Below are 12,698 nucleotides of genomic sequence, written 5' to 3'. Positions count from 1 at the left end.
ATCAACCAATCCTGTTCAAACTCATGGTAATTGGGAGTCAGCACAAGCCAGCCAACAGTTTAATGATATGCCAACATTTGGCATATTCCATCCAAATGCGACATTACTTAAAAAGAAAATAAGCAAGTTTTCCAGTGGTAAAAAATATGTTGAACAGAAATAATCTGCTTAAAGCAAATTTCCCACATCTTTGTATTTTCATTTCCTTTTGTGAGGTTGTGAAATTTAACAGTGCAGATGACATACAGGCCACAGATGTCCGTATCCTCTGTTTGGCTGTCCTGGTGTCGAAGAAAACCATCGTGTGAGTTTTTCTGATGGCATCATCTATTCCTCATTCCTCATTGGATGTGTTTGGCTGTGTGCCTGCATTGCAATGAACACAAAAAAAAAAAGGTTATGGGACAACTAAGAACAAATGAACATGCAATTAGATCATGTTTATGTTGATCTTGACATGTTATGATACTTTAGGTGCATTGTAGGTATGCTTGCATTAACATGTTTCCTGATCATTCCAGGCAGGTGAACACATTCAAATTACAACCATGTAAGTGACATCGAATCTTACTTTACTCATGCAAGACAAAGAAAAGAAAACGATTGGCAGACAGAAAGTGGGCAGCTCGAATGATAAGAGGACCACAGCAGGTCAAAGTGTCATCATGTGGGTGGTGAAGGATAGAGTGCAAATCATTAGTAGTTGCCAACTCGAAGATACTTTCGTTATGTGTGTATCCATATTTAGTTCATATTTAGTGGGGTCTTAACACAAAAACAAAACTTAACTTTTGTGCATGCCGCCTGTCCTAAGGTACCGGTAACATTTTTATTTGGGTTTGCTTTCATAGATTCCTCGAGCCTCCAGTGTGCTTCCTTAATATGTGTGTTTCTCTGAAAGCTCTCCATGTCAAATTAATATAAATATACAGTGAGAAACTAAGGTTGGTTCAAAACCTTTAAGGTTGTGTACAGGAACAAAGTCAGCAGCGATTCAACTGAGATAACCATTTGTTTGTACTGTTTTCAGTGAGCTGCCTATTAGCAATGATGTCTTACAGTGTGTAGTGTATACAAGTTAAATAAAGATGTAATTAATTCAGGAGAAAAGAATGAGCTGTTTTACTTCCGGTTTAGCGTCGTTTTAAATTACAGCGTTATAAATCAAGCAATTTTATCGCGTAAAAGGAGGCATCACGTCACTTTTTATGTCGATAAAATTTAGGGGAAGTAATGAGAAATGTCTTGTAATCTGAAGGTTGCTAAACTTTCTGAAATTTTGATAAGAGTTCTAGACGGCCTGAGGTTTCTTTCGTCGAACCCAAACACACACACCAATGCAAGTAGTGAATTTTATGGAAAGTTTTAATGATCTAACATGGGGAATCTACAGGGAAACAATACAGAAAAACGCAAAACAGACAAACATTGGCAAAGGAAACTGATTTGTGATGTGAGATTGGTAGAATGAGCGTGTAGTGAATGCATATATCTGGGGATTCCTGTTGTATTTAATTTAAACCCGAATATGCACTAATCTGTACTTTTAGTAGACCGCAATGTTGGATTTAAGTGTCTTGAACACGATTGAGGCAGGCAGGTCAAGCTTCTGGGTGTTCGGCCGGCCCGGTCCCCACGGGGAAACGGTGGATTTGGCAGAAAGGAAGAAGAAAAAGGAAAAAAAGGAGCCGAAAAAGTTCCCAGACAGGACAGCTGAGCGGGCGCAGGATGGTCCGATGTGAGGTGGCGAGGTGGGCGTCCTGCCTGGGCCAGTCTTCGGCAAGTTTGTCAGATGAGACAAGAGCTGACGCCGAGATTAAATGGTTATCAGTCCAGGATGTACAGTATGCTAACTCTTACCCCAATGCCCACAATCCACTCACCAGTAGGTACCCTGGTACAACTCTACTCGCTATGGATTCTTTTCGATAGGCAAAAGCAGATAGTGCGATATACTGTGAAATACTATTTCTCGATTCTGGTCAGCTGTGGTTCCAAGTGCACCAAAGCGATATACAAAATAAGGGTGGCACAAACCACTGTTGGTTGTACATTGATTCAACAAATCTTTCATCACCACATAATTTTTGAGGACAAGAAATGTCTAAATGAAACAAACACACTAACATTAGCTTAACCTATTGCGGGACCTTAGCTCTGGTCACCGCTGTATAGTCTCTATTTTCCTGCAGTGGCCTGTCTTTTTGCCAGCTACAGTCTTCTCTTAAATAAAAATCATGGCCAACAAACCACATGGTCAGGAGTAAATATACAGTAGGCGACCCTCATTTTCCTTTGTTATTGCTATTCTTCAGGCCGTTTTCCTGCTCCAGCAGATACGTTCAGTTTTTGTAATATTGTGCTGTTGGAAAGTGCCACAAGTCAATTGGGACTGGCTCCATTCAATGTTATTTGACTTTGAATTTACAAGTCAGTTGCCCCAAATTGTATGAATGTAACCCAGCAATTTCCAACCATTTCTATGGACCCCCTTTCACATTCTCAAAAATGTTGTCAGGAATAGCACGCTCCCAATGTTTATAAACATGCAGTAATGATTAGCATATCTTGGATTGTGAGCACCCCTGGTTGGACATAGTGACAGTAATTTTGTTAACCTGTTGAAAGAACTACCTAATCTTTGGTTTCCTTGATAGGTCTTGACCATTCTTATCTTGTGATTAATGCCTAAGGCAATATTTAAATACAGCTCCTGGTGATATTTGGACACATCATCAGTAATAAATCAGTGGTCACAGGTTGTTTCAGGTCATTGATCGTCAGACACGATCGCCCGTGGGACCAAGCCGCTTTTTTTCAATTCACATGTTGCTCCACGGATCCCTGCAATTGATCCACAGCCCTGCAAGGCCTTTTCTGTGGCCTCCAGGATGTTCTTGGTGGTTCCGTTCATACCAAGGAGCTTTGTCTCTGCTGTAATGAGTAGCCCGCAAAGCCTCACCAACCTCACAACAGGCTTTCCAACCATTGCTCTGGCATCCAACAAGAAGCTGTGCATATTTTTTTCTTCAATCTGATCTTCCCAGGGGAATATAAATTCCAACAGAACCACCTATTTGGTTGACTCTGGTGTTAAGACAATATCTGGGCAGAGTGAAGTGGTTGAGATGTTGGCTGTGAACTTGAGCTGTCTTCCGAGGTCAACTTGAAGCTGCCAGTCATGAGCAGTGGTGTGGAGCCCTTCTGTAGAACTGGGCTGATGTTGAGCCTTCTCACCTGCTGCGATGAAAGTGATTGCTTTTATGGGGGCGACCTGGGACTTGCTGTTCTGGATTACTGAAATAAATGTTAAACAAATCTACGTATGTTGACCTATATAAATTGAGAACATATTCTTTATTTCTTCTTTATTCTATTTACATGTACGCCACAGCATACCAAAGCATTTTAGAACACTTTGGCAGTGAAGTGTAGTGGACAGTTATAAGCAATGATGTGATTATTGTAGAATGTACTGTAGCAATGTAAGGTGCTTAACACAACTGTAACTTAATGTGATTACATCAGTGATGTTTCACCATTCCATTTCCTTTATAACATAATACGATAGCCTCTGTATTTACAGCTATGGGAGGAGCACGGCAATTGGAGCTATTGATCAGGTTAAATGATAGCCTTTTGCGAACGCTGAAGGGAGGTTTTCTCGGCTGTCCCCGGTTCTATCTGATGACCCGTAAAATCGATGACCTGGCTGCAATCTCCCAGGTGACTTATCACATTCCATTTATCTTGCAAGGCTTTGTGGGTCAGCCTTGTGACTGAAGACAGGATATGCTATGCCATTACACACACACTCACACACACACACACCTACACACACACACACACACGCACACATTATTTTACACTCTCCGTGAGCATCCATAAATGCTGTACAATTCTGGAGGGGCTACATGGAGGGTCTTGTTCCCTTGGAAACCATATTTTTCTCTTCTCCAAAATGAACTCCATTCTTAGGTCACCCGCTGAGTGGGTGATGAAAATAGATCATTACACAGAGAAGGCATCTCAACTATTACAAAATTGACAGCTGTTCACTGATGCTTACATAGTATTTTTTTATTTTTTATTTTTTTGTAGCTATAGACTGAGCAAAAAAATTGAAATTTGTTAATTATAGTGTATTGGTAATGCAGAAACATTCATCTAAAATGTTTAATTAAGGTATTTGTTATGGTTAAATGTCAAGTTAAGTCCAGTATAACCATAAAGCTTGAACAAAATCTTTTCAGGGATGCTGAAAAATGTTATTAATCAGTTCCAGTGTCAATAACTGTTTAAAGTAAGGTTTAACATTCTTTATGTCTCACAGGTCATCCCATAAGATGATAGCTGTACGATAGACTTTGTGGCAGTAGCAGTGTTTTTTTTTATTACATTTTTTTAATGCACGATTCACTCACACTTCAGTGACAAAGTGGGCTTCACGATCAAAAGTGGGTTGCCTTGCACTCTCAATCTGAAGGACAGGATAAGGTCATTATGTTGACCTGGTTTTTATAGCAGCCACTTGGACTGAAATCACAGAAAATGACACCAGCCCCTCTAAAGAGCCTTTCACTAAGCGAGCCTGTAGACCTGGTCACAGTGAGTGTTAGATGAGCTTATTAATCATGCACTGCACCAGAGACACAGTCAGCAGCTCAGAGAATCCAATACAATGACTCAGTCATATTTGAACGATAAGAGCATTAATTTCAAATTGACAGAGAATGTACTAGAATACTTAAATTGCACCCGAGTTTTATATATGTACACATTGATTGATTATTGTTTAAATTTGAATAATTTTAGTATATACAGTATTTGCCAGTATATTATGGAATCAGCATATTTTCCAAAGAAAATCACGTATAGCCACTTAATCATGATTTTGACCTTTTAACATAATTAGATTGTCTGAGTTCTCCTATATGTCCTGTTAAAATTATGTTGCCAAACAACCTATTAAAACACATCTTATAATGCCATGTTTATAATTACCCAGTTTTGGGTAGCACATTTTATTTATTTATTCATTTTTTTTATATGGACATCACAAAAAGATTGGACGAACCAGTAGCATTGCTTCACGTGTTTCATTGTGAGTGCTAATTCCTAACACTTGGCCACGGGAGGTTTATTAGAAGGTAGATAAAATACAAGAAGGTAGAAAAACATCTGCATCACAGTTAAGAGGTTCTGGGTGTGAATTTCGCCTCAAGCCCTCCTTTGTGGAGTTTACATTCTCCCCGAACTTGCAAGGGTTGTATGCTTGTGCTTAAATGCTAGATCAATAGACTCTAAATTGCTCTTAGTTGTGAATTTGAATGTGCATGGTTGTTTGTCTACTGTATACTGTATGTGCCCTGTGATTGAGTGATTGACTGGCGACCATTCCAGGGTGTAACCGCATCTGCCTCACTCCCATAATAAGATGGGATAAGCTGTAACTCACCTGCAACAGTATTGAGAACAAACACTGGAAAATTAATGGATGGATGTTTATGGCTATCTCTAATTGCAGCTACAGCCCTTTAGACCACACCTCCTCTACTCACTTTGGACAGGACCAAACACACACACTGCACTGAAGTGTCCATAATGTATTATTATTATAATAATTTGAGCAGATGATGAACAATAATTGCAGTATATTTAGTAAACAGAGTCTGACTGATGAATACAAGTCGATAATGGCATTGTGACCTTTGTGGATTCATGTATGTAGCTCAGCATTTCTGTTTCAGCATTTCAAAACATTAAAACGTAGACATCCAGCAATGGGTCTGAAAGCAGCTCTATTTTTCTGAGCCTAATAACAGCATTTTTGTTGTGTTTCTATGACATACAGTGGGCACGGAAAGTATTCAGACCCCCTTAAATGTTTCACTCTTTGTTATATTGCAGCCATTTGGTAAAATCATTTCAGTTATTTTTTTCCTAATTAATGTACACACAGCACCCCATATTGACAGAAAAAAACAGAATTGTTGAAATTGTTGCAGATTTATTAAAAAATAAAAACTGAAATATCATAAAGCCATAAGTATTCAGACCCTTTACTATGACACTCATATTTAACTCTGGTGCTGTCCATTTCTTGTGATTATCCTTGAGATGGTTCTCCACCTTCACTGGAGTCCAGCTGTGTTTGATTATACTGATTGGACTTGATTAGGAAAGCCACACCCCTGTCTATATAAGACCTTACAGCTCACAGTGCATGTCAGAGCAAATGAGAATCATGAGGTCAAAGGAACTGCCTGAAGAGCTCAGAGACAGAATTGTGGCAAGGCACAGATATGGCCAAGGGTACAAAAAAAATTATGTTGCACCTTAGGTTCCTAAGAGCACAGTGGACTCCATAATCCTTAAATGGAAGACGTTTGGGAAGACCAGCCCCTTCCTAGAGCTGGCCGTCCGCCCAAACCGAGCAATCGGGGGAGAAGAGCCTCGGTGAGAGAGGTAAAGAAGAACCCAAAGATCACTGTGGCTGAGCTCCAGAGATGCAGTCGGGAGATGGGAGAAAGAAAGAAAGTCAACCATCACTGCAGCCCTCCACCAGTCGGGGTTTTATGGCAGAGTGGCCCAACGGAAGGCTCTCCTCAGTGCAAGACACATGAAAGCCTGCATGGAGTTAGCTAAAAAAAACACCTGAAGGACTCCAAGATGGTGAGAAATAGGATTCTCTGTTCTGGTGAGACCAAGATAGAACTTTTTGGCCTTAATTCTAAACGGTATGTGTGGAGAAAACCAGGCACTGCTCATCACCTGTCCAATACAGTCCCAACAGTGAAGCATGGTGGTGGCAGCATCATGCTATGGGGGTGTTTTTCAGCTGCAGGGACAGGACGACTGCTTGCAAGCGAAGGAAAGATGATTGCGGCCAAGTACAGGGATATCCTGATATCCTTTCTTTTTTAATAAATTGGCAAAAATTTCAACAATTCCATTTTTTCTGCCAATATGGGGTGCTGTGTGTACATTAATGTGGAAAAAAATGAACAAATGATTTTAGAAAATGGCTGCAATATAACAAAGAATGAAATATTTAAGGGGGTCTGTGTCATGGTGTGAAGTCAGATGTGAGTTGGATTAAACCCAAGAGCAGACTGAGGCAGAGAGAGTAGATTTTGAGTGGTTTACTGAGGGTTGACACAGGGTAAGGATTTCCAAGACGCGATGGTAGACCGTCAGGACAAGGCGTGAGCAGGAAGCGGGAACGTGAACAGGTGGTGTGGCTTGACGCCGTGGCTGGAGCAGACTGCGAGGCGGGGCAGGCATGGGAGGAACACTGGAGACGGAAGAGAACAAACTCAGGCGAGTACAGATGCGGGTCGTCTGATAGTTACTTGCATACCACAAAAACCTGGAAGTACGAGCGTCGGCCAGTCACAGACAAGTGTCAATACTCAGTCAAAGGGGGAGAGGGAGAGACAAGTTAGTTATCTTTCTCTACCTTTAAATTTCATCCAATCAGAAAAAAAATTCATAAAATAAATTTGGAAACATGTTTTACTGTACATTCATTGGTCCCACCTTTCAGATATGAACGTGACACTACCAATGAAAGCATTTATTTTATAATGTAGAGCAAAAATGTCAAACTCATTTTTCTCATGGGCCACATTATAGTTATGTTTTCCCTCAGATGGCTGGCCCGTTATGAGTGTGAAACCATATAATTGTTTAATCGCCTCATCATTTTATTAAATATGTAGTACAGAACAAATTGATGGATAACTAGTTGTGAAATAAGAAGTCATGGATAATAGTAGTGGCGGCACGGTGCCGACTGGTTAGAGTGTCAGCCTCACAGTTCTGAGGTGCGGAGTTCAATCCCCGTCCCCGCCTGTGTGGAGTTTGCATGTTCTCCCCGTGCCTGCGTGGGTTTTCTCCGGGCACTCCGGTTTCCTCCCACATCCCAAAAACATGCATTAATTGGAGACTCTAAATTGCCCGTAGGCATGACTGTGAGTGCGAATGGTTGTTTGTTTCTATGTGCCCTGCGATTGGCTGGCAACCAATTCAGGGTGTACCCCGCCTCCTGCCCGATGACAGCTGGGATAGGCTCCAGCACTCCCGTGACCCTAGTGAGGAGAAGCGGCTCAGAAAATGGATGGATGGATAATAGAAGTATAGTAATAGTTCAACTATTGTTCAAGCTTCTGTCAAAAGGGTTTTGGTAACAAATGCTTAAAATAGCTCAATATAATTATGTATTACACATGAAAATTTTAATTGTTTCACGGAGAAGCCCTGTGGTTCTGGTTACCCAATTTAAACATGCACATGGGTTTGGGTATATCAATATACATTCTGTTCAACACTGTTCCATCGTGTAGTTTAAAAATAACAATGGGTTACAATAGCACAGTATCCAACAGCTCCTCAGTATTTATTTATACAAACACACACACAGTTACTCTTCCGCATGTACATGCAAGACACAAACAAATGCAGGACTAGCCCAATTCCTTTCATTCTCTTTTCTCTCTCAATGCATGTTTGTTTTTTGAGTAGGTCCCTTCATCATGTTTGCATTGACAAAACATTGATGCGCTCCAGTGATACACGTTCAGTTAAGGTTCCTTTTCATGTGTGCATGACACAAAATGGTTGGTTCCAGTGTGGCCAACAATATCTCCTTTCATGACCTTAACTCCACGGAAAGCATGTCAATAATCTTGAGTCAGTGGGTGGTTTCTTAGCATTGCTGTGATCATCCGTCTAAACAGAAGACAGCTCTGTTATGCTCCCATCCTAAGAAAGGGAGACAAAGATGGTTGAAAGAGATAATGAAGTAGTCATCAAATGGACTGGACAGCAAGAGTACCTGTTAGGGCTTCGCAAGATGGCAAATAAAAAAATAAAAAAATTTAAAAAAAGATCACGATTAATTGTTTTCATATCATCCAATCTCGATTATTATCGTGATTTTTTTATATTGTTGTTAAACTTTTTTTTTTAAATAGCCATCTTTGAAGCACCTGTACTAGGGAAAACTCAAGCAAGAGACGAGTTCAACTTTTGAATAACATCTTTAACATCTCTTGAATAACAGTGCACTACTTTGAAGTCCTGCGTATTTTTGGAAGTAGACGAGATACAAAATAAAAAAACTGCCCCCTAGGGGATAATGAAGAGATCTTGGATTGTAAACATTATCATTCTCCAGTTATGATATTACATACCCTGTTAATATTATTGCTACTTCAAATGGGCATCATCTTTAATAATACAGATTAACTAGTATTGGCATTTTACAAACCACCTGAATAATTATGACACGATTGATTGATTGGTTGCATTGATCTGTTGGCCTCACCGCTAGCAGTGACTAACTGCTAATGCTACATGTGTTGTGAGTGACAGGTTGTGCTCACTTCCATTTTTGGGGTGATGTTACTTCTTCAAATGAATAAACAAAGTGTTGCCCCTTTTTGAGGGCGCCGACATACCTTGCACATCTGCTATTTAACATATTGCGCCACGTCGCTTTGGGGACACCGCCACACAACCGACGTCGGGCACTCGCAGAGCGGCCAACTGGCCGCCTCCATCGCCAGAGCGAGGATGGGCCGCCGCCGACTCAGCAGGCTGCGTGGGAGTACGTCTGAGTCGGCATCTCGATCTCGCTACAGGGTGGGCCAGCTGAGGAGGCGTGGTTTCTGTTTACTCCCGCAACTTGCAAATGGAAGTGGAATAGGGAAAAGATGACTCTGATTGGTTGCTGTCACACACATTTTCGCCATGTTAGATTAAGGAAATACGCTGATCACTGAGATTGATGTGAAATTTATCACAATCTCTGATCTCGATCATATAATCGCCCAGCCCTAGATCCACATTAGCTAATAGCAACGTGAGCCTCATCTTTAAGGAACTCACAGAGTACACCAAATATTGTGAAAACCATCTCATTACATTGCACTGCCTCTCCTTGTTTAAACACTGTAGGTGAGTGATCATGGTCCCACTTTTCAGGAAGTATCAGGCTCTTTGCAGGCAGCAGGAGCTGGAACCAGCCACTATAGAAGCTGTGGTCTGAGCACTGAGAATGTGTTTGAGCTCAGAATCTGATACCATATGCAGAAGAAATGAGATTTGAGTCTTTAGTGACCACCAAAGCCATAGAAAACATGCCTCACTTCTATTTATTTTTGGGTAAGTTGGTGTGAGGGAAGCTAGGAGGCTGAACAAATCCATTTGCCAAGTTCTTGCAGAGATGGGAATGAAATAAGCCAATCGTAGCTCTGTAAAGAATTAAAACCACCTCTACAAATAGCTCCAATATTTGCGTAGTGCCTCGGAGTTGGAGTTTCACAGCGTCTGGGTTTCCTGTGCAAATAAACAGTGGAACAGTCCACAAGTGTGGAATGCCCCCCCTTATCCCTGAGGTGAAGCCCACTTCGTTGTTACTGCCTAATCAGGATCACTCTCCACAGAGAACTGATCAGATAAAGCTATATGATAACGTCTTCCTATATGGAGTTCTTGAATCAGCATCTCAGACCTGTGGAGACTGCCACAGTGTTTGCCAGCTCTGAGTTAATCCACTTCCTTGACCTCTCGCACACACTTGCAGCAATCACAGGAACGTCTTAGCGCTGAGGAAATTGACAGATGTTGGCGTGACCGGCCAATACTTCTGTTTGAGGACAGTTAAGGTAGAAGAAAGGTGATGGACTAAAAGGTAATGTTTCAGTACATGGAGCAGGAATGGTTTTAAAATGAGTTTTAGGCTGTATCCCTGTGGAAAGCATGCAAAAAGATCTACAGGGCAGGCTTCATAAATAACTTACACAGGAGTTAACCAGCCATCATTGCAATGGGAAGAAAAAAAACAGGCAATTGAAACTTTCAAAAAGGAAGATGGCTGGAGCTGTTGCTACTGATGCTGCAGTGGCTACAGCATCAAAACAAAGCGTCTGCCTCACAGTTCTGAGGACTGGGGTTCAAATCTTCTGTGTGGAGTTTGCATGTTCGCCTGTGTGGGTTTTTTTCAGGTTCTCCGGTTTCCTCCCACATCCCAAAACATGCATGATATGTTAATTGAAGACTCTAAATTGCCTGTAAGTGTGAATGTGAGTGTGAATGGTTGTTTATTTACATGCGCCCTGTGATTGGGTGGCGACCAGTTCAGTGTGTACCCCGCCTCTCGCCCAGAGTCAGCTGGGATAGGCTCCAGCATGCCCGCGACCCTAGTGAGGAGAAGCGGTATGGAAAATGAATGAATGAAAGGTTGCATCCTATTCATTATTGCTAGTTCCTGAAGAAGTCGGCCTGTCAAGTGGGCTGTTAATATGACCCAGGTTTCCCATGGAAAAGATCTAAACACAGCGGTTCATCAAAATGGAGGACATGCCTGTGTGTTAAGTGTTTAGCCTGGCCATAACTTGTTCCAATAGGAAATATAATGCTGTGCTACAAAATTTTACAATTACTGCATTGGTTGCCACAGTGCAGTAGTGGTTAGCACAACTGTCTCAATGTTTCTGCGGTACTGGGTTGGAAGCTGTGTTCTGGTCTTTGTGTTTAGAGATTGGAAGTTCTCCCTATGCTTGCATAGGTTTTCTCCAGGTATTCCAGCTTCCTCCCAACACCCAGAAATATGCATGTTAGGTTAATTGAATATTACACAGTGAGGAGCTAGGACACATGCTATACCAGTAGTCCCCCAACATTTTTTCTGCCACAGGTCGGTTCATGCCAGTACATGTTTTGCCGACTGGCATCCATTTATCGCCATGGTGGCGCTGGTGGGGGGTGGACGAACCTTTACGATCGCGCATCGCCAAATTTTAGTCGATGGACCGTGGGAGGAGGGCGGTATTTTGGGGGGGGGGGGGGGGGGGGGGGGGGGCTGAAGTCACCCTAAAATAGGCCTAGCGACACCACTGATCAATATTGTCCATAGGTGTAATTGATTGTTTGTGTCCTAAGATTGACTGGTGATTAGTCCAGGGTGTACAACGCCTCTCACCCAATTTGGGATAAGCTCAAACTTACTAATGACCATAATGAGGATAAGTGATTTAAAAAGAAAAAATGAAAAAAAAAAGATAGATGTATTACTGGTATTGCATAAAGCAGAGTCACATTAGGGGTTTTCCCACCGTGGGAACCTTTGCAGGAAAATACAGAGTTACCCTGGTAGCTTGAGTTCCGCGTATCCCCACCGAAAAAAAACTACCACGGTACGAAAGGTTTCCCCTGGATTATTTCGTTCCTCCTGGCAGGTAGGGTCTTCTGAGACCCACCAGGAACTCTTTGAGTGGGCGGGCTGTGCTGAAAAACACTGATTGGTTGACAGACATCTGTAGGCATTTACTTTTTTATTCACAGAGCCACCATTTCTGGATGCGGCATCAAGGCTAGAAATAAGAGGATTAAGATACATTGAAAAGCAAAACTTCCAAACACCGATCTTTACAGTTTCCAAGGAGCAGGCTGGATAAACTCTGTAATCACCGAGCTTACGTCGCAGGGGCAAAGCCATGCTTGGCGGCGAGTGCTGGCCTGAATGGGAATTGTTAGTGAATTAAGAAGTCTGTAGATACACACAGACAGAGGGAAGTTAAACAATACCATCTAAATATGTATTTTGGGAACTTTAAACTCCAAATGACTAGATTTTTTACCTGAAGAGTTGTGATTGTAAACATCCACAGGGATATAGCCCCTACAGAAGG

The sequence above is a fragment of the Phycodurus eques genome, chromosome 2 (assembly GCF_024500275.1).
Source record: "Phycodurus eques isolate BA_2022a chromosome 2, UOR_Pequ_1.1, whole genome shotgun sequence".
NCBI classification, from domain to species: domain Eukaryota; kingdom Metazoa; phylum Chordata; class Actinopteri; order Syngnathiformes; family Syngnathidae; genus Phycodurus; species Phycodurus eques.
The sequence above is the reverse complement of the archived record's forward strand: the minus strand, read 5'-3'. Positions refer to the sequence as shown.